This window comes from Pogona vitticeps, chromosome 2 (genome assembly GCF_051106095.1).
Source record: "Pogona vitticeps strain Pit_001003342236 chromosome 2, PviZW2.1, whole genome shotgun sequence".
Classification (NCBI taxonomy): domain Eukaryota; kingdom Metazoa; phylum Chordata; class Lepidosauria; order Squamata; family Agamidae; genus Pogona; species Pogona vitticeps.
Genome location: NC_135784.1, coordinates 46,102,161 through 46,125,090, shown reverse-complemented (window position 1 = coordinate 46,125,090; position 22,930 = coordinate 46,102,161). Strand labels below are relative to the sequence as shown.

At 41.2% G+C, this 22,930-nt stretch overlaps 1 protein-coding gene across 31 annotated transcripts in view; it reads left to right on the top strand.

Moving 5' to 3' along the window:
• FOXP1 (forkhead box P1) overlaps positions 1-22,930 on the top strand; it is a 689,964-nt gene that overhangs the window by 448,859 nt on the left and 218,175 nt on the right. For 5 of the 31 annotated variants that reach the window (XM_078385145.1, XM_078385135.1, XM_072989427.2 and 2 more), the window contains exon 1: positions 20,902-22,930. This exon is cut by the window's right edge. The exons of the other annotated variants lie outside the window; for them this stretch is intronic. The gene's annotated coding sequence lies outside the window, so the exon portion shown is untranslated. Of the gene's footprint in view, positions 1-20,901 lie in introns of those variants that run through there. 31 annotated transcript variants of the gene reach the window in all.

Genomic DNA, 22,930 nt, shown 5'->3' with positions numbered 1-22,930 from the left:
TGGATCCAGATGGATTCCTGAATGCTCTGGGGGATTATCCGTCTGATATGGTCGGCGCTCCTGTCGAAGCTCAGGTCACCCTATGGAATAGGGAGATGACCCGGGCGGTTGACACGATTGCGCCTAAGCGTCCTCTCCCTGCTCGCCGAGCCCAGACAGCTCCCTGGTATACTTCTGAACTGCGGGCGATGAAGCGAGAGGGGAGACGGCTGGAGCGCAGGTGGAGGAAATCCCGCTGGGAGTCCGATCGAACACGACTTAGAGCCCATTATCGGGCCTATTTCGTGGCAATACGGCTGGCGAAACGGCAATATTTCTCCAGCCGTATTGCTTCCTCAGAATGTCGTCCAGCAGAGCTGTTTCGGGTGGTCCGGGATCTTCTTCAACCGGGAAATCCGGTGGAGGTCCCGGACTGCTCATCAGCTCGCTGTGATGAGTTTGCCATACATTTTGAGGGAAAAATCGCTCAGATTCGCAGTGGGTTGGACTCCACAGTTACTGCAGAATCAGAGGATGTGTCCAGTGCGCCGTGCTTAGGTCCAGTATTAATGGATGAGTTTCAATTGTTGAGACCTGATGATGTGGACAGGGTGCTTGGATCTGTCCGTTCTACCACCACTCCGCTCGACCCTTGCCCATCCTGGCTAATTGGAAGATCAGCCAGGGGGGTTCGCACCTGGGTCCAGGAGGCCGTGAATGCCTCTCTGAGAGAGGGAGTGGTCCCTACCGCCTTGAAAGAGGCGGTGATTCGACCACTCCTTAAAAAGCCTAACCTGGACCCAAGGCTGGTGGTCAACTACCGACCAGTGGCAAACCTCCCTTATTTGGGCAAGGTGTTGGAGCGGGTTGTGGCCGGGCAACTCCAGGCGCTGCTGGATGAAACGGATTTTCTGGATCCATTTCAATCGGGTTTCAGGCCGGGTTTTGGTACAGAGACTGCCTTGGTCACCCTGTACGATGACCTTTGCCGGGAGAGAGACAGGGGGAGTGTGACCCTGTTGATACTCCTGGACCTCTCAGCGGCTTTCGACACCATCGACCATGGTGTCCTTCTGGATAGGCTGGCTGGGTTGGGAGTTGGGGGCACTGTTTTACAGTGGTTCCGCTCCTTCCTGGCTGACCGTGTCCAGAGGGTGGTGCTGGGGGACAGTTGCTCTGCCCCATGGCATTTATGTCATGGGGTTCCTCAGGGCTCAATACTGTCCCCCATGCTGTTCAACATCTACATGAAACCGCTGGGAGAGGTCATCAGGAGGTTTGGGCTGAGGAGTCAGCAATATGCTGACGATACTCAGCTCTACCTCTCGTTTTCCACCAATCCAGGTGAGGCGGTTTCTGTGCTGAACTCGTGTCTGGACCTGATAATGGACTGGATGAGGGTTAATAAATTGAAACTCAATCCAGACAAGACGGAAGTGCTGTTAGTGGGTGCTTCGCCGGACAGGCTGGAGGGCCATTTCCCTGCCCTGAATGGGGTTGCACTCCCCCTAAGGGACAGGGTCCGCAGCTTGGGGGTGCTCCTGGACCCCAGTCTAACACTGGAAGCCCAGGTGGACTCGGTGGCCAGGGGCGCCTTCCTTCAGCTGCGGAAATTATACCAGCTACGGCCCTACCTGGACGAGCGGAGTCTCATGACAGTCACACATGCACTGGTAACATCCCGCATAGATTACTGCAATGCGCTTTACGTGGGGCTGCCTTTGAAGACGGTCCGGCGATTGCAACTGGTCCAGAATCGAGCTGCGCGGCTGGTGAGTGGTGCAGCTGCCACGGAACATATCAAGCCGATTCTGTATAAGTTACATTGGCTACCAGTTGCTGCTCGGGTCCAATTCAAAGTGCTTGTTTTGACATATAAAGCCCTAAACGGCTTGGGCCCTGGATACCTGAAGGACCGCCTCCTTCCATATGAACCTACCCGGCAGTTAAGATCTAGCCAGGGGGCCCTTTTGAAAGAGCCGTCCCTTAAGGAGGTAAGAGGGACGGCTTGTAGACAAAGGGCCTTTTCGGCAGCTGCCCCCAGACTATGGAATGCCCTCCCGACTGAGATTCGTCTGGCGCCGACGCTGATGACATTTCGGCGCCAGGTCAAAACCTTCCTGTTCCAGAAGGCTTTTAACTGAAATAATATTAGCTGTGGGTCTGATGGCAATTTTAATTGTATTTTAATTGTATTTTAATTATTTTATCTTTTGCTGTATTGAATTTTAATTATTGTAAGCCGCCCAGAGACCTCTGGGTAGTTTGGGCGGCATATAAATTGAATAAATAAATAAATAAATAAATAAAATAAATATTGTATGTTGTATATTCTTCTTAAAGAATTTCAGAAGAGAATTTGTCTGTGTTTAATAGTGCTCTGGTACATCTTCAGAGTGCTGTCCTCTGAAGATGCCGGCCACAGAGACTGACGAAACATTAGGAAGAACAACCTTCAGAACACGGCCAAAGAGCCCGAAAAACCCACAACAACCATTAGATCCCGGCCCTGAAAGCCTTCGCGAATACATTGATCTTTATTTTATTTTAATGTATTTTTATGCTTCTTTTCCGCTACATATTGTTAATAATGTAGGCAATAGGACAATTATTACGTACATCTTTTTGAAAATAGTACTATCATCTATTAACAGTTTAAAGACTGGGTGGGCAAGTTCATGATCTTTAATGAGCATTCTGCACCTCTTTACTCTTTACTTAGTTTATTTTGGCTAAACATTCTCAAGAGGAGTGACATATTTATGCACATAGGCAGTTTTTAGTTTTGAATTCTATACATGTGAATGATGACCAAAATTGAATTGATTTATTTTTCCCCTTTCCCTGTATAACTCTTTGAAATGTGAGGTTACATATTGCAGACAAGTCTCAACATATCCACCCTGTTCTTGACCACCAGAATTAATAACTAGCCACATTCCTTGATGATTCTGTGGGGATTGGAAGCTAGGCAGCAGAGTTTGCTATGCAAGAGAGTTAATAAAATTTTCATTGCTGGAGGAAAGCTTATATACAGTAGTCTGTTTGTCCTGTATTTCAACCACCTGAGTAGGAGCCAAAAAAGCAATTGTCTACTCCATATTTCAAACAGATGCTGAGGAACAGAAAAGGTGTCTAGAATTCACAGCAATAAAAAAAAAGTCTCTTTAAGTTTCCTTGAAGGAAGTGAACCCATAAAAATGTTGCTGTCAACTTGTTTGTCCAGTCCTTGGAAGTATTTAACATTCATTTAGCCTGCAAATCATTGCTGGCTCAATTTTTCATTGAATTATCGAAGTCTGTTAAACACATAACCTTGGAGTGCACAAAAATTGATTCTTTTAGCAGATATATTAATTTAACAGTTATCCATTTAAAAGGGCATTATTGAAGCTGGAGACACTTATGCACAGAACAGGAACAATAGATACATGTTCGTGAGGTAAGCATCATTTATACGTGCTCATTATTTTTATGACCATTAATTCAAAATCACTGAGAAAAGGAATATTGTGGGCGTTCTCTCAGCGGTCTTCTGTTACACCCATGCTTTTCAAAGATACTTCTTCCTCATAGACAGAATCTTGACCCTGTTGCTATCAATGGAAGAGCTGTTTTTTCCCATAATACCATCAGATATCAATATACTAGAATCAGGGTATGTTTCTGTGGTCACTTTACATGAGGCAAAGTTTAGCAGCAGAAAATGCAGTCAACTGTGAGTGAAGCAAGAATATTGCAGTCTAACGTGTGTATGTGTGTGTGTGATAATAACATGTGGAGGGGAGGGTGCCAATTGGAAACCAGCAGGGTGGCAAACCTATTGTACTGCAGTAGGGTATGTGGGAGCCTCCAGGCCTTTATGGTGATTGGTGACACACTAGAGGTATACTTAAATTGCCTTTTTTATTGGTTCTCAAGTATTCTGTATTAAAATACAATCCTTTGGAAGAAATGAGGAGAATCCTCATATTCTCTTCAAAAATAAATCTGACCCCCTCCAAAAATGGATTTTGAGATACATTCCACTGAAATATGTGGAGAAGCTTTGTTATCCTATCAATTTTTATGTTTTAACTTTCAACTTTTAAATACATAGTAAGATTTGGCAACAACAGAGTAGAATTTGAAGTAAGAGGGTTGTTTGTTTTTTCTGCTTTGTTGTCGCCCACCTCACCACCAATCATTTCATCTCTTATCCTTGAGGGGATACATTTATGCGGAATGTATTGCGGGTGAACATGTATAAGACAATGCACCAAGGAAAAAGTCTAAAATAAAAGAAAAATATGAAAGGAAATTAAAAGGGTTCTGAAACTGCTTGGCAAACCAGATTCAAGCTATTATGACCATCTGCTGGTTAAAAAGTCAGCTATATCTGACTTTTCATAGTAATATTAATAAGCATATGCCACACAGAACAAGGCCAAGTATAAGTCCGATGGACTGTATATTTAAAATATTTCTATCAGCAGAGGGAAGGACTATATGCTTTACTTGTTAACTATTTTCCTTCAACAACCCAGTGATTTAGATTGTATCAGATTGACTAGCCTCAGTTCACTCAGTTAGAGCTGCAGGCCAAATACCTGATTGAAGAAGGAATCGCAGGTGTCAGGTGAAATGAATTGCTGAGGCTGAAATATCTGTCTAGAAGGAAGAATATTTTAGGGCCTGATGCAGCTTAGGTTAGGAGGTAGGCTGACCATAAGCTCTGCTGACCATACCCAAGCATTCACCAGCATAGTAACCAGCTTTACAGATCCTAGTCTGATTGGTTGGTTGAAGGCCCAGAGAATTGATGGTAGGGGTGTAAGGTGCAGAAAACTGTCCCCTGGAGTCCTGGGTTCAAGATACTGCTTGGTGCATTTCAACCAGTTTCTTGTATCCTCTTTTGCATTCATTGTATGTCACTAAATGCTCGCTTATAACGCAACGTTAAGAGTTAGAAATGAGTTCAAATACAAGGCACAGGTTGCAGACTTTTTCTTCATTCTCACTGGCTTTCTCTTCATCCAATATCTTACGTTTATTCCATCAGCTATTTCCTCTGAATCTCTCATTACTTGTTTTGGTTAATTAATGAATTGATTAATGTGTTTATATCATGTCTTCCTTAGCGTTCTGAGGCATACTCATTCATGCGCTGGATAAATCTGCTCGCTTTCAGCGCATTGTTGTGCTTTCAGATAGTACTCAAAGCAGGCAAATGAAGTGGATTTTAGCCTTCCTCTGGACTGAAAGAATGCCAACTACCTATCAAGGTTTTTTAAAAGTTATGTCAATATTGCTTTTTTCTGTTTGCCTGATTTTATTGATTTTGTTTGAATAAATTTCTGTAGCGTCCAATATAAAAAAACTCTCACACCGTTCACCAAGCAGAGGTAAAAGCAAAAGAATATTTGGTATATCCACAGCAAGGAGTAAAGCTATGACCTATTTAATATGGCTGATTGTGTAAGTCCAAAATGGCGGCAAGTATCTGCACTATCTAGATAGCAAGTATCTAAATATAGATAACTAGCAACCACCTAAGCATCTGTTTGAGCACCTGTCTAAACCACAATTCATGCAGAAGTAGAAGTTGAGGAATCATAGTTCTGTGAAGAGCTATCCTTGAATTGAATATCCATGTTTGTGAGACTCCCCTTATGGTACATATTAGGACTGCCTGGCTGTTAATCAGTGAGTGAGCTGTCCCTGTATAATATGCAAACCCCTTACCTTATCTTACAGATTTCTGGGGGATATTGCAAGTACCTTCTCAGATAGATCATTTGGAACACTCAGAAGGTGAATACATGTTTATATTTTAAGCAAAAATATATTTTCTCTTGTTCCAATTTTTACACACATGTGCATGTGTGTCTGCATGCGCGTGCATGCATGCACTTGTAGCATGTATGCTTATTCTGTACAAAGAAAATATCCTTCTTCCCAAGTGTTGGATACCTTGAGTATATCTAGATATATAATGTGCAAACAGTTCTGCGGGCACAAATATGAAAGTGAATTTGAAGGCTAGCAGTAAATATTGAGCCTCTACAGAAAAAAGCAGTATGGAATAAAATCTGCAAGCTCTCCACACAGCATATGAATATGTTTTATTTAAAATTGGTTTGCAGCTTGTCTTTCAATTATTTTTTTCTGAACAAACATATTCATTATGCTCAGCATTCAGAAAATCCTGTTTTCCATGTAATCAATAAATGTTAACAGCATATTTCTTCACGAACTTTCTATTTCTGGAGAAGCTACAGACTAGTAATCAACCGCCTGGACATGTGGCAACTTTTAATTGTACTTTATTTTGGTTTCCAGTATCCCTGCCTGAAGAAGAACATTTGTTTGGGAGCTTGCATACTATATTTTTAACCATCAGGTGGTATGGTGAAAGATAATCTATATTTTGTATCATATTCTTCATTCTTCCCCTCCACGTGGGAACAAAAGACACAGCCAAGAGGAACTACAAAGAAATCACTTCAGACTTTGAAGCTCTAGGAAAGAAATCTGAAGACTCTGAAGCCCAGACATATTCCTGTCCATCCTACCAGTACTCAGAAAAGGAATAGAAAGGGAATTTATTTTATTTATTTATTTGGCTTTTACACCGCTCATCTAGATTCTAAACAAATCTACTCTGGGCAACTTACAGTCTGAGCAATATAAAACCAAGAATTAAAACCAATATCCAGAGAGAGAGAGAGAGAGAGAGAGAGATGAGCAAAGTCAAGATGGTAAAACACAGGAAGCTAAGTGATGGAAGGGGGGAAGGCCTGCTTGAAGAGCCAAGTCTTCAGTTTGTTCTTGAAAACTCCCAGCGAGAGTGCCAGGTAAATCTCAGGGATAAGATGTTCCAGAGGCGAGGGGCCACTGCCAAGAAGGCCGAGTTTCTAGTTCTCTCTTTCCAGGCCTCTCTCATGGTCAAGCCCCTCAGCCGCCTAGCCCGGCTAGATTGAGTGACACGAGTAGAGCTAGGTAGGAGCAGGCGCTTTGCCAGGTATCGAGGTCCTAAAACGTTTAGGGCTTTATATGTAAGCATTAATACCTTACATATGGGGGAACGAATGGGCAACCAGTGTAAGGCCACCAGAGTGGGGGAAATGTGATTTTTTTTCACCCCGGTTAATAGTCTGGCAGCCATGTTCTGGACCATTTGTAGTTTCTGCATCAGTCTCAAGGGCAGTCCCATGTAGAGCACATTCGTTTGTCGTTTAGTCATTTAGTCGTGTCCGACTCTTCGTGACCCCATGGACCAGAGCACGCCAGGCCCTCCTATCTTCTACTGCCTCCCGGAGTTGTGTCAAATTCATGTTGGTTGCTTCGCAGACACTGTTCAGCCATCTCATCCTCGGTCGTCCCCTTCTCCTTTTGCCGTCACACTTTCCTAACATCAGGGTCTTTTCCAGGGAGTCTTTTCTTCTCATTAGATGGCCAAATTACTGGAGCCTCAGCTTCAGGATCTGTCCTTCCAGTGAGCACTCAGGGTTGATTTCCTTTAGAATTGATAGGTTTGTTCTCCTTGCAGTCCAGGGGATTCTCAAGAGTCTCTTCCAGCACCACAATTAAAAAAGGCATCAATTCTTCGGCGGTCTGCTTTCTTTATGGTCCAGCTCTCACTTCCATACATCACGACAGGAAAAACCATAGCTTTGACTATTCGGACTTTTGTTGGCATGGTGATGTCTCTGCTTTTTAAGATGCTGTCAAGATTTGTCATCGCTTTCCTCCCAAGAAGCAGGCGTCTTTTAATTTCGTGGCTGCTGTCTCCATCTGCAGTGATCATGGAGCCCAGGAAAATAAAATCTGTCACTGCCTCCATATCTTCCCCTTCTATTTCCCAGGAGGTGATGGGACCAGTGGCCATGATCTTAGTTTTTTTGATGTTGAGTTTCAGACCGTTTTTTGCACTCTCCTCTTTCACCCTCATTACAAGGTTCTTTAATTCCTCCTCACTTTCTGCCATCAGAGTGGTGTCATCTGCATATCGGAGGTTGTTGATATTTCTTCCGGCAATCTTAATTTCGGTTTGGGATTCCTCCAGTCCAGCCTTCCGCATGATGTATTCTGCATATAAATTGAATAAACTGGGAGACAATATACAGCCTTGTCGTACTCCTTTCCCAATTTTGAACCAATCAGTTGTTCCATAGCCAGTTCTAACTGTTGCTTCCTGTCCCACATATAGGTTTCTCAGGAGATGGATATGGTGGTCAGGCACTCCCATTTCTTTAAGGACGTGCCATAGTTTGTTGTGGTCCACACAGTCAAAGGCTTTTGCATAGTCAATGAGTAGAGCACATTACAGTAGTCTAATCTTGAGATTACAAGTGCATGGACTAGAGTGGTGAGCGTCCCAACATCAAGATAGGAGCACAGCTGGGCAATCTACTGAAGATGTAGATAGGCGATGTGGACCACAGACGCTACCTGGGACTCCATGGTAAGCGCTGGGTCAAGATGGACCCCCAAGCTGAGGACCACATTCTTTGTGCTGAGAGTTGCCCTTCCCAAAAGAGAGGGAGCTTCCCAAACCACTGATAGGAGGGGCACCCACCTTCAAGATCTCTGTCTTGTCCGGGTTCAGACTCAGTCTGTTCTCCTGCATCCATTGCGGTACACCCCACAGGCATCACTCAAGGGATGCAACGGCATCCACTGCTGTTGGAAAAAAGGAGATGAAGAGCTACATTTCATCAGCATCCTGATGACATGAAGCACCTCAACCTTGGATGACCCCTCCCAGCGGCCTCAAAAGGCTATTAAACAGCATTGGAGAAATGATCGAGCCCTGCGGCACCCCACAGTTGAGGAGCCTTGGGGCCAATACATTCTTTCCAAGCTGGACTCTCTGGGAATGGTCCTCCAAGAACCACCAGAGCCAGGCAAGAGCCAGGCCACCCATCCCCAAGTCGGAAAGCTGTCCCACGAGGATGCCGTGGTCAACAGTATCAAGGAAAATACTTGAAGTGACTATGAAGGTGCTGCTGACATGAGGGATTTGGAGTTTGGGACCACAGGCTACACTTCCTAGAAGATGGGCTGCTAGCAAATGATGTGTTGCACATCATAAGGGAAAATGTGTTTGGCCACAACATGAAGAACTCTATCAGGAGGGCTTTTAACTGAATTGGAAGCGGGAGGGAGATGGAAGTTAAGACAGATCAACTCTTGAATATCTAGAAAGATTTTTTTTTCAGGATCACGCTGGCCTTTATTGGGCATTAAACCTAATATCCTTGACTGATAGCACTGGGTTCAGTTTTCTGCATGGATCCTAGTTACATAGAGAAAATATATTCTCAGTTCTTGTTGAGGAGTATTAATACACAAATTGGCTCATCTATAAACGTTTTATGCATAAGATTCCTGGGTAGATTGCCACAAGGCTGTGCCTCTCTTGTCCTCCATAATTTATAAACTCTTAAAATTGGTCAAGAAGTTTGCCTGTTAGTCCATGTTAATAAAGCTGATCAGGTAATATAAGAAACTTCCTACTATTTTAGTGGTCTAGTGCAGCGGTCCCCAACCTTTTTAGCCCCGCGGACCAGCTGGAGAAGGCAGAACACCCCCCTGCACTTGTGCACATGTGTGAAGGAGCGTGTGTGTGTGCTCGTGCGCATGCACAAAGGGTGGCACAGCACTTACGCAGGCACATGCTCACTCATGCACATTCACAAAGAGCGGTGCAGTGCTTGTGGGGGGAGTGCACGCGGGGGTGGAGTGGGAGGTATTTCTCCGCGGCCCAGTCCGGCTCAGGCCCATGGACCAGCACCAGGCTGCGGACCGGGGGTTGGGGACTTCTAGTCTTGAGAGTGGGGAGTTCTTCCACCTGGTAAAGACACAACACTGGCCTTGTCTTCTCAATCAGGAGAATGCACTATCCCTAGATGTCAAGACATCTATCTGGAACATACAACAGAAATAAGATAATGCCAATTAAACAAATACAAATTAAAAAATTCACTTTTTCTTTATCTATTTCATTTTAAATAAATGTGGGTTTTTTGTATTTATCTACCTGGAAAATATGTGCAGCAGTCCTGATGTTTCAACATGAGGAGCTTTGGTTTCTCTCAGACAGATAGTTGTAACTTGTCACATTAAAAGTGGGGGTGGCAGGCCCTTTCTTTGTTTAAGCTACAACTTTTCTTTTATCTCTACAGAATTGTCCTATTAATATAGTCCGGAGAATATCCATCCTTTAAATTTTTAATATAAAGCATTCTTTGTTTTTCTTACATTTGAGCTAACAGGATTCAAGTTGTATGAGTAAGGGGAATATACTTACTTTTTAATGTAAATTTCTGTTCAGGATATGTGTCAGTGGCAGTTGGTAATGGCTAGCAAGTCAAATGCTTAAAATTATTATATCAGCCCTCTGCATGCAAGCCTTGTCAGAACTGTTCTATGTGAGGAGCAGATACATATATATTTAAATGACTAGAAAGCACCCAATATGCCCATCTGAAGAAGTGGAAGTACTGTATAGAAGTAAAGATACACGTGTGCATGTGCCAAATGATGGACAACTAATTTTTTCCCTTTAAATGTCACTTTCTTACATTCCTTCGTACATTTTAATTTTGTAAGATTTGATTAAAAAATTTCATCAGAAGTACTATACTGGGAGAAGAACATAGGTGTCTTGCTTTCTGGAATAATAATTCTTATTATTAAAAACAAAATTTTAAAAATGTCCAATAAGCATTCCCTCCCTAGTTCCCTGTCTTGAGTCTGTTCATTTGTAAATTGCTCTTGGAAGCTTTCAACTTAAGAAGGAAGGAATGACTGCTTAAAATAAAAGAAACAAATGATGATTATAAGCAACTACAGTAGGCCTGCAGTTAAATATAAATTGTTGTTTCCCAGTATTCACGAATAGTATATTTTAGAGTAATCATATTTATATACATATTCAAACTTTTTTGCATATGGTGATTAATGTAATATTTAATAATGGCTGATGTATTATTAATATAAAATGACCTGATAAATTTCTGTAGAATGAGTAGGAAATAAAATAATATATATTAAAACACTATACAGGTAGAATTTTATGACAACATTAGATTGGCATGCTGTTTTATTTTCAGTACTTAGATTCGTCACCTTTGTTGGGTGCTCCAGCTATATGGTATATACTACATTTACTGAGGTTTCAACAGTATGACTTGTCTTTGTACACCACTGAAACTGTAAACCACAATTTCAGAAGACAAGTATTATGAAGAGGACTTGATGTTGAAATAAACACCCAGTTAAACCAGTCTGCAATAATGTATTCTTACAATACTTCCAGTGAGTGTTCTTTCATTATGCCATAGAACATTGTACCTTACCTGTCACATTTTCATCTGTCTGAAGTGACCATGGACCTTAAGCAATCCTGGATCCATTAATAGATGCAGACCCAGTTTGCCAGCATATGAATAATGTAGACGGTAATACCTTTCATGGGGTGAGAAAGGGATTTCCAAAGATAACTGACTTACAAAGGAATTATATCCTTAACTACAGTTTGTACTCTTCTACACATATGCACATACGAACAGACACATATAAGCGGACATTCACATTACAAAGAAAAAGTTACTCAGTGTTTGGTTTATGCCTCCATATTTTGCCAGTGTGTCTCCTCAGGGCACTCCATTTCTGGGCACAATTCAAAGTGCTGGTTCTAACCTGTAAAGCCCTAAAAGGCTTGAGTCCAAGCTATCTCAGAGACCGCACTTCCCATTACAAGCCTTTTCAGGTGTTAAGATAACTTCCCTCAAGAGAGACCTTTCTCTCAGTTCCACTACCTTCACAGGTACATTTAGTGGGGGACATGGGAGAGGGCCTTCTCTGTCATTGCCCCCATACTTTGAAACCTTTGCACAGGCGGCCAGCCTGGCCCAGTCTTTGGTATTCTTTCCCAAGCAGACAAAGACCTTTCTCTTTGAAGAGAAAGCTTTTTCTATAGATAGAAATTTTTATAGAAATTTTCTACAGATAGTTGTACTTTACTGCCTTGAATTTGTTTTAATGTTGCTTTTTTTTTCCAGCATAGTATTCGTTTGGTCCTTTTTAGTATTTGTTTATGTCCTGTTTTTAAGTTCAGATATTATATTGTAACAATGTAAATTACCTTGGGTCCTTTTTAAGGAGAAAGGTGGGGGTAAAAATATTCTAAATAAATAAAATAAATAAGTTAGGAGACCTGTTAAGGAAGTACTCTCAGAACAGACCTCCTGCTAAAATATGCAATGTATGAAAAGGAGCAGGGCTTAACTATGTTTAGTTTGCTGCAGCAAAAGAACGAGGCTTGTGGCACTTTAAATGGGAAGAATTCAAACTGATTATCACCAGTTCTGCCTGATCTGCCAATGTTGGTAGTCATGGACATTCTGAAACTCATTCTAGGGAGACATTATTCTACATTTCTGCAGTGGAAGCCACAGTATATGAGCTAACATCTCCATGTCATAGCACTACACAGTTGATCTAATTCAGAGGGTCCGTGACGGCATTTCATTTACATTTCAAATGTCAGGAGATCTGATGATGGTTATTTTCTATTTAAGTTGTTTAGGCCCTACTGCTCCTAGTTGACCTCTTTTATTTGTAAACCTCACTTCATTCATATGATCACCATAACATGTAAATTTTGAATTAAAACAATAAAAATTTCAAAACATATCATCATAAACAAAAAGCAGAAAATACATTTTTAGAAAAATTCAAGATTAGCAAATTAAAGTGACTGAATAAAGAAAAGGCATTTAAGCTGGCGTCAGAAGGTTTGCGGTATTGGTGAGAGTTTTATTTCCACAAGGAAGGTATCCCACAGTTGGGGTGACACAGCCAAGAAAGCTCTTCCTTTTGCCCACACTTATGTACTGGGAGCCTGAAGATCTTAAAGTAATGAATGGGCCAGCTGATATTGGGAAGGCTACTCCTGCAACTGGTGAGTCCCTAGATGTTTAAGGTTTTAAAGGCAGAGACCATCAGCTTGAATAAGATGTAAATATATAGCCAATACTATCCCTTTGGAACTGCTGTAATATAATTCCAGCTGGCTATATCAGTAATAATTCTGCCTGCCACATTCTTCATTAGCTGAAGTGTCTAGGTCATCTTCAAGGGCAACCTCATGTCTAAGCCTGTTGGGAGGTTATCGTAGTGGCCAAATTATCCCTGCCCAGGATGACTGCTGCTAAGTAGCCAAAGCTAGTAAAAGGCACTCTTAACTATCAAGGCCACCAGGTTTCAAGACAGACTTATCTCAAATTGGATTGCTGGCATAACCTACCTACCTGCCTGCCTGCCTTCCTGTCTGTCTGTCTGTCCGTCCGTCCAGTCCTGCGTGCAGTCAAATCCAGCTCAGTAATTTCTAATTGGGAGTAACTTTTGTTTTTGGAAAATATGTGCACATAAATAAAGAAGAGACAGTAACATGCATTACAGACCTAGCTTCCCAGTGAAAACGTCGGGCATGTGGCTGTGTTACTGAACACAGTCCTGTCTTTTCACATCACTCAGCCTGGCAGGGGCACTAGCTTTGATTGCTGTATCTGGAGGCAGAACCTCTGTGTTTCACTATCAAGTCTTGTAATGATTTACTTTCCATAAATCCGTTTTGTACAACACACACCTCCTGACAGTTAATGCAAACTTGAGATGTGTGTGCATTTTGGTTTATTACTATTCATATTATAAAAGTCTGTGAAGTCATGTGATGAAAGAATGGGAGGCTTGCAAATACTTTTCCCTTGTTTTCTAATAAACGATTCGACCGTGCTGGAAAAGCAAGACTGCCTGTTACAAAGAACAAATACCCTTCTGTTATCTTCCCTAGTTGTTTTTAACCCTCCTGCACATTCATGGGATCGTCGCAGATCTCCACAAGGGCAAACAACAGAACAACAAAATATTTGTTTTAATCTTTATTGGATGCTGAATGCCCTTGTGCATGTTTACGAGAGTTAAACATTAATGACAGATGTTGTTAATCAGTAAAAGTCATGAACCAGCTTCTGAGAGTTTTTCGTTAGTACATGAATCTTCTGGTTGATGACAATATTTCTAACATGTCTAATTATGAAGTAGCATTCTAATAAGGGCTCAGATAATGGGAGAATTTTTACCCCACCTTTGTCTTTGTGTCAGTGGCAGACAAAGATCATTCCAAATCTTTATCCTTTCCTCAAGATTAATTGAGATTGCGTTTGTTGCAATACTTTTATCTGTATCCATTTTAATTTCCACACAGGATTGCAGGGTTTATTAACATTCCCACCTAATGTCTGAAATAGTGTCTGGATTTCTCCCCCTCCCCCAAAGTTTTCCCCACTCATTTTTAATACTTCTAGCAGCAGTAAGGGAAAGTGATTATAGGTAATAAATATCTTTTTTTAAAAAAAAAAACATTGCAGAGGCAGTTTTTCCCCCCTGTTAATGAGGGTAATTTGACTTGGTTGAAGGATTGCAGTTCTTAAGAATTAATGCAGCAATCCAATTCAAAGATTTAAAGAGATCTAAGATTTTTCACAGGTCGTGTGCTAGTGAATGTGCTCCTATCACATAGCAGCTAATGGACTTGAACAACAGTCTGTCATTTGCTGTTACCTCAGTGTATAGCAGCTTTGCCCTTGATAGCAAGTATTGTATTCTTTCCCAGCAGTACAGATTATTTAGTGGTGTGGTGTATTTGTAACACTTTAAGAGATGGTATCCTATTTCCAACAGCCCTAATTACCGTATAAAGTGAGGTTATCTTTCTGACTTTCTTAATTACATGTTTGAATCCTAATCGACTGTAGTGTAAAGGTATTTTATACTCTAATAGCTACCTTCTAATTTTTCCTCTTTCAGATATGATGTCCCATAGTCATAATATAATTTATGTGCTGAAGTTCCATTATGCCAAGTATAAACATGATAATTACAAAAAAATGTAAGAAGTGATATCTACAAGTCTCCATTATTTTGGGGAGGGGGGGGAGAATACATTACATTCTCCTGAAGTTTATTAAATGCATATTTGTAACATGTGGCAAGTGCGCTAATTTTTTGATCTTATTATGTTCATAGATACCAAAAATCCTCTTTTAAGGTAATTAGGGGAATTCTTCTGTGTTTAAATGCTTTCTGTTGACAGTGGTTTTCTATACCCAGCACAGAAGCATCTTTGTTCCTTAATGAGAAAAAAGACTAGAGCTCATTAATTGTGGACATCAAGTATGTCTACTAAAATGGGGAAGCAATAATACAATATAAATAATGATGGTACCTCCATTTCTAAAAACTTTATTTTATTTTATTTAAAAAGGACCCAAGGTGGCTTACATCATTAAAAAAGAACATTTAAAACTAAAAACAATGAGTATACAAAGGTTGCTTACATCATTAAAATATAACCTACATATAGAGTGGTGCCTCGCTTAACGATGATAATTGGTTCCCAAAAATCGCTGTTAAGCGAAACACGGTTTCCCATTTAAAATGCATTGAAACCTATTCAATGCATCTCAATGGGGGAAAAAAATTACAACGAATTTAAAGAGTCGGAACAAAGTCAAATTAGTTTAACAAAGGGTTTATTAAGTGCACCTGTGATTTCAAGCATTCTAAACATTTTAAAAACATTTTTAAACATTTAAAAAACAGCCAACATGAGGCTGTCAAAACCATCGTTAAGCGAAACAGGGGGACCCAAACTGTCATCACTATGTGAAGCATGGTCCCAAACATCGCTATGCGAAAATCGCCCATAGGAACCATCGTTAAACAGAGCTCAAGATCGCTCCGAAAAAGTCATCGCTAAGCAATTTCATCGTTAAATGAAGCAGTCGCTAAGCGAGGCACCACTGTACTTTGATATACAGTTAAATATTGAGATCATAATATGAAGAATGTAGGTTTATTAATCCTCTCCTTTTTAGTGAGTTCATAGTTTTACACAGGAACAAGTTAGCAAGCTGAGAAACGTGTTGAGAGCTCTTAACAAACTACTAACCCCAATACATTTCCCCACCACCATGATTAAATACAAAACAAACCCAAATCCAACAAAATCCCCAATAAATTGGTGTCGAGCAGGTAAACTGTGCTCATAATTTCTGCAGATGGGAGAGAATCTATTTGAAGACTTCTTTGAGGAGTCTGGCTTTTAACAGCTGTGGGCCACTACCAAGAAAGCTTGATTCCTCCTTGAAATCTTCTTTGTCTCCCTTGAAGTGGCCACCTGTAAGAGATTGGCCTGGGTGGATCAGGTGGCATGGGCTGAGATGCTCTGACACAATGTTCTGTCTGTGTCCAGGAGTTGTTGTTATGTGATGCCAAGTAACATCCAACTTTATAGCATCCTTATAAATTAAAAGTTTCCAAAAAGTCCTAAGATTAACAGTCCTACTCAGATCCTGCAAAGTAAAAGACATGGCTTCCTTTGTTGAGTCATATGTAGATAGTTTGAAATTAGATCTCTAATTTCTATCCCCCCCATCATTTGTGCCTTCTCCTGCCTCTCTTTCTATCCTCTCTTTCTTCCATCTCGCTTGACCAGTTCTGCCCCCTAGATTTCATCCTTTTCCATGATGTAGCTGCCATCTTCTCTATCACTATTCCTCATTTCCTCCCCATCTTCTCTGCTCCTTCTCTTTGTCCCTTGTTCTCAAATAACCATTCCTTGGCTTATCTTCCATCTTTCTCCACTTCTAGTTCCTCGGTCATGCTGCTTCTTGTCACACCCTTGGCTCCCCCCCGCCCAAATCCACTCGCAGTGCTTCCATTCTGGTTTGCATGCTATGCATTCCACTAAAACTGCCCTAACAAAAATCACAAATTATCTTCTCATAAAATCAAAAGGTTTCTGTGCAATTCTCATGCTTCTTGACCCTCTTCTCCACCTTTGTTACAATTGATAATTCTTCCCAATGTAGTTCCCTTTTAATCCCCATGTATCAGAGTTTCTGCCTTTAGCTGGTTACTATCTCACCTGTGTAAAGATTATAGGTGTGCGTGTAGAGGTTTCTCCCTTACTTCTCTCTGTTGTAATCTATTCTTGGTCTCCTGCTTCTCTGTCCATACATAATGCCTTGATGACCTCATCACACTCTATGGCTTTCATTACCAGCTTCTCTCTCTGCTCTTAAACTGTCCCTTCACTTTAATCCTAGATCTCCAACTGGTGGTGCTTAATTGTCACAGGTTCAATATGTCCAAGACGGAGCATCTTCCATTTCCTCCCATTCCCTTCCCCCCCCCCATGTACTTCATTTATCCTTTGACAATGTGACTATCAACCCTATTGAACAGGCACACAGCTCTAACTTTCTCCTTGGCTGTTTTCTCTTAGTTACCCATAGACCATAACCAGGTCATGTTGATTCTTCTTTTACAGCTTTCCAGAAATAATAGACTTGTCCTCAGGAAATCTTATGCACACTCTGATCATCTCTCACCAGGCTACGCTTCTTTAAGGTCTTCTCTTGTCTCACTTTGGGTTCTGTCATGCTTCTTCAGTTGTCTGCTGCCAAAATAATTCAGCTACATTACTGCAGATGTCTTTAAGAAATAGTCTGAAACTGAAATATCACAGTTACTGTACTTTGTTTCTCCTTATAAAAAAGATTGTGACTAGTATTCAATGAAGACTATGACTAGTGTTGATTTTAGCATTTATAGAGTGAAACGTTGAAGAAGTTATCACAATGACATTGATACAAAAGGTAGGAACTCTGTCTGCTGGCCAAAAGAGTATATTCTTACATTTTTTGTGTCATGTGATTAGATAGCCTCATGAGGCCTGCTCCCTCTGTGTAGTTTCAAAAAGCTGGGGTTTGCAATCCCTTGCCTGAGCCTGAAAAACTAAGCTTGCCTGTCCAAGGCTTCCAAATTTTATACAGTATAGATTTCTCCTGGTACTCTTCACCTAAGTCCGCATGTCCTAGTTTTGCCAATGGAAATGATGGGTAACTTCGACTTCATCTCACCTGTTTTCATTGTTCAAAGCTTTCTCAATTTTCCCTCTGATGTACAGAAAGATGAGTTGAACTCCCTGTTTTATCAGGCGAAATCAGGCTTCTTCCACATGTAAGATAGAAATTCAAAATATATCCATACATGTACTGGGATCTTACAGGCAATATATGGATTTAAGGACTGTGTTCAGTTTAGGATTGTGAATCTAGATGTTTCTTGGTCCCACAGGTTTCTCTGGGATTTTCTGTGAATTTTTTTTCCTTCCCTCCTCAGGGTTTCCCTGCCAACTTTGATCTCTCTCTCTCTGTGTAACCAGTAACCATTTTCTGCACCCCCTCATCAAAGTCATTAATAAAAATGTTGAGGAGCGCAGGGCCCAGAACTGACCTTGTGGTACCTTGCTGTTACCTTATTGTTACAGTTTTAGGAGTAATTGATAATCACTTTCTGAGTAGCATTTTGTAACCAACTGTGTATCTACCTGACAATTGTTCTATCTAGGCCACACCTAGTTAGTTTGATAATCAGAATATCATGGGGCACTTTATCAAAAGTTTTGCTGAAGTGAAGATATATTACATCTATAGCATTCCCACAATCTACCAGAGATATTATCTGTTCAAAAAATGAGATAGAACTGGTCTGGCAGGATTTGTTCTTGAGAAATTCATGTTGGCTTCTATTTATTACTGCATTGTTTTAAGATGCTTGCAGAGTGACTCCTTTATAGTCTGCTCCAAAATTTTCCCCGGGAACAATGTTGAGCTGGCTGCTGTGTAGTTCCCAAGTTTATCCTTTTTGCTCTTTCTGAAGATGGGAGCAACATTAACCCTCCTCTAATCATCTGGTATTTCATCCCCCCTTCCATGGTTTCGATAAAATAACAGACAGCAGTTCTAAGAGTTCTTCTGCCAGTTCCTTCAATAGTCTTGGATGCAGTTCATTGGGCCATGGAGATTTGAACTAATTCAAAATATCCACAACTTCATATCTCAGTCATGACAGGAAAATATCATGGACAAATCTGTTTGTTGATCTTGTATAATTTTTGCTGCTTCTGTACAAGAGTTGGTTTAGGCACCCACTTTGATAAATGTGCAGGACATATTCTCCTTAAAAGGTCTCTACTCTAGATCACTCCATTCCTTTTCTGGAAGAGAATTAGGGCTACTGCTGTTCTAGGATCATTGGCAGATCAGCTGTTTATGACACTAACTCTGGGGAAGTGTGAGAGACCCCCGCCTCTCAGACATTCTCTTGGCTGAATTTTTTTCTGATTTGATATTTGAGATGAGCAGCATTAATGACAAGAAATACAAACAGACAGATGAACACCCCACCTTTAGACAGTATTTTTCCCTACTGTTGCTCCAGGAGTTCTTGCAGTCACTATAAGGATCTTGGAGAGAATATCTACCAGGACAAAATGTTTGAAAAGCACGGGCATTTTTAAAATGATGAGTATTCATTATAGCCTTAGTTCAGGGTCACAGATTCTTCAAACTCAGCCTTGTTTTTGTATAGTACCAGCATATAATATTTGTGACTGGAAGCAATACAGAGCTATACCATATATATCCTGGACAGATTCCTTACTTCCAGCTTGACATGAAGTAGCTCTTAACAGATGACAGGATGCATTATGTCAGTGCTTGATTCAGTTCCTCATGCTCTAGTAGTGTACCCAGGTGTAGCAGCTTATTTTTTTTCTTCAGTAGGCCTACATCAGAGCTCTTATTGGTGAACCAGCCATGTGTGTTGAAGAACTTGACTGAGCAGTTGGCCATGACGGTCATCGTTTAGTCGTTAAGTTGTGTCCGACTCTTCGTGACCCCATGGACCAGAGCACGCCAGGCCCTCCTGCCTTCCACTGCCTCCCGGAGTTCTGTCAAATTCATGTTGGTAGCTTAGGTGACACTGTCCAACCATCTCATCCTCTGTCGTCCCCTTCTCCTCTTGCCTTCACACTTTCCCAACATCAAGGTCTTTTCCAAGGCGATGATGGTAAATCCATTCATTGATCCAGTGGATGTCTCCCCCCCACCCCACCCGCTTGGAAAGAAAAAAGGTTTGGCACCTTCCGCAAGACTCTTCCAGTATTTTTAGCCCATTGAGTAAGACCAGCCCAACATCTGTTTCTTGGACTCACTATAATCTAATAGCAAAATGGCCCAAAATCAATAAATGTGGCTTCTATAGATGACTATTAGAAGACGTCAGCAGGGTGTCTTTTTTTTATTCAGAATCAGGGGTACATAAACTGACACAAGCACATATATTCTTGCTTGTACACCCAACCAGGCATGCACACATATTTCCTTTCCATCAATGCCAGTGTGTTGAAACCTGCACTGCTGCTGAGAATGGAAAGTGCCATTGTTTATTTCTCATGCTGCTTTCATCTGTTTTGAGGCAGGTCTTGCCCCCGCTCTCAGTATCTGGTGACAGCTCATAGAAGCAAGACTGGAAAAATGCTCTTTGAGGTGCAAGGAGTTGTGAAGGGTTTCAGTTACCTTTCACGTGTGAAGCCTGATGCATTGGCTCACAACCCACCACTTTCATGTTAGGTGCTACAGTTATCCCAAGTTTTCTGTCATGCTTGTAGTCGTGTTGATGCGACTTAAATTGTAATGCTTATTATAAAGCTAAACTAATGCATACTTCAGTCCATGCAGGAGCACCCCCAAATGACTGATGGCATAGGTGGGCAACCTGATTCCTTCCAGGTTTGGGGGCTACCATTCCCAGAAGCTCCAGACAGCATGGCTAGTTGTCAGGCATTCAGGGAGCTGTTGCCCAAACATTTAGAAGGCATCACCTTGCATACTTCTGATCTGTGTTGTGTTTGAATGAACAGGATTGCCCCTTCTGGTGCGGAATCATCTTGTTACACTCTCTCGCTCTCACTCTCTGTGGTATCTTAAGTTTTGTTTATTCTAACAATGGGCTAGAACAGGGGTGTCCAACCTTTCACCTTCCCTGGACCACATTAGAAGATGAAAATTTGGTTTGGGCCTCACATAAATTTGGTTTGGGCCGCATGGGGGGCAGCCCTAGCCATCCTCCACAGCCCCGCTCCAAGTGCGCTTACCGGCAGCTGCGATCTCAGACAGCAGAGGCTGCCAGCTTCGACTCCGGTGGCTTTATGGGGCTGGGAGGGGGTCCACCTATTGACGGGGATGGCACAATGCAGTCATGCAGCCCCCCTCTCCCCTCCCCTCCCACTCCTTCCTTCCTTCCCTCTCTCCCCCTCTACTGTTGTGACATGCCCCAGCCGCAAGCGCCGGCAGTGTAACTTGAAACTTTGGAATTTCTTTAAAAATAAAATATTGCACTGGGCCACATTATGAGCCGACCTGGGCCGCATGCGGCCCTCGGGCCGCAGGTTGGACAAGCCTGGGCTAGAATAAATTGTTTTTGCCTTTTGGTTGTAATGAAAAGATTTGTTTATATAATATTTTGTAAATGAAGGTATGGAGGAAAAGTAGCAAAAGGAAGATCTGCTAAGCTTTCTTCTGTACTAATGGCATTGTGAATCAGAAGGCATGGATACTGGGTTTTGAATTGTATCTGGCCGGAAAATGTATTTGTTGTAACCTTGAGTGTTACGCTTTCCTCTGCATATGTAAAGAAGAGTGAGAAAGACAGTGGAATAAATAGTTCCATTTTCTCTTTTTTCTTTCTTTCTTTTTAAATGTAAAAACCAGTTCTTCAATTGAGTATGCAAAAATCTCATTGCAGTATTTATTCCAAACCTGCACACATAATGTTCAGTGAAGGAGAAAACAGCAAAAAACAGTTGTTGATGGACTTAGTGGAGAACTGGATTAAATAAGCATTAGTCTACTGAAGCTGATTACAGGAATATGAAAATGCAGTATCTTAATGGTACATATTTTCATGTGGCAGCTCAGTTGCCTTTCATTTTGCAGCTAATATGTCTATTCTTATGAGTCATTTACTTCTTTAATTACCTTTTGCAGGCAAGGCACCATGGTATATTAATGTGAATGATTTTTACTGCCAGTTTATCATACAATGCCCCAGAAGTTGAAAGGCGTAATTGACTTGGAAGAGCAGCTCATGAAGGAAACAATATTTAGTTGACAGTTTTCCTTGTACTCTCTGTTGACGTTTATGAGTTTACACTATGCTAAAGGAGTAATAAACACAATTTTCTTTCAATAACAGGAAAGAGCCGCTTCTAAAATACATTTGTAGAAAAACAGATTTTTTCATTTCTTGAATAATATGGAAGAATGTGTTGCATATGATGAGACATATATAAAATTGCCAATTGAATTAAACCTCACAAGGTGCATTTATAACCACCTTGGAGCATTAGACAATATTAGGGTGCATATGAATCAAATCAAAATAATGAATATTTAAATTATATACAGATTTGGTTAAATCATATTCAAATCAAGGGTTAGATTATTTGGCAGCCCCTCCGTACCTGCAAATGGCAGCGTTTGATAACATCTTGCTAGAAAGGATGGGATATGTTGCAGAGGTGAGGAGGAACTATGAAGAGGTCATCAAAGGGAAATCAGTTTTCTTGAGATTTTTCTTTATAATCTGTCAACAAGATTTGGTCTTCTAGGATGATGACATGGATAGAAATTGACATTGTCAAATGGCGGTTACTTTTTCTAAGATAAAACTAGGAGGATGAAGGACAACAGCCACTCAAAGATCTGACATTCATTTGTGCCGGAGCTTGGCACCTGTGATGTTTGTACTATGTGCTAGGAAGTACATGGACCTGCACTTATCCGCTATGATATAGTTGTTCTAGGCTTTGGCTTGTACCAGGGAGACCTGGGTTCAAATCTTCATCCCCCCCCCAAAAAAAAAACCTGCTTGGAGAATTTTGGACTTGTTCCATTCTCAGTCTGCCTTACCGCATAGATTAGTTGTGACAGTAAAATGGGCAGTAAAGCACAATTCTGAGCAACTCTAAGGAAAGGCTTGATATAAA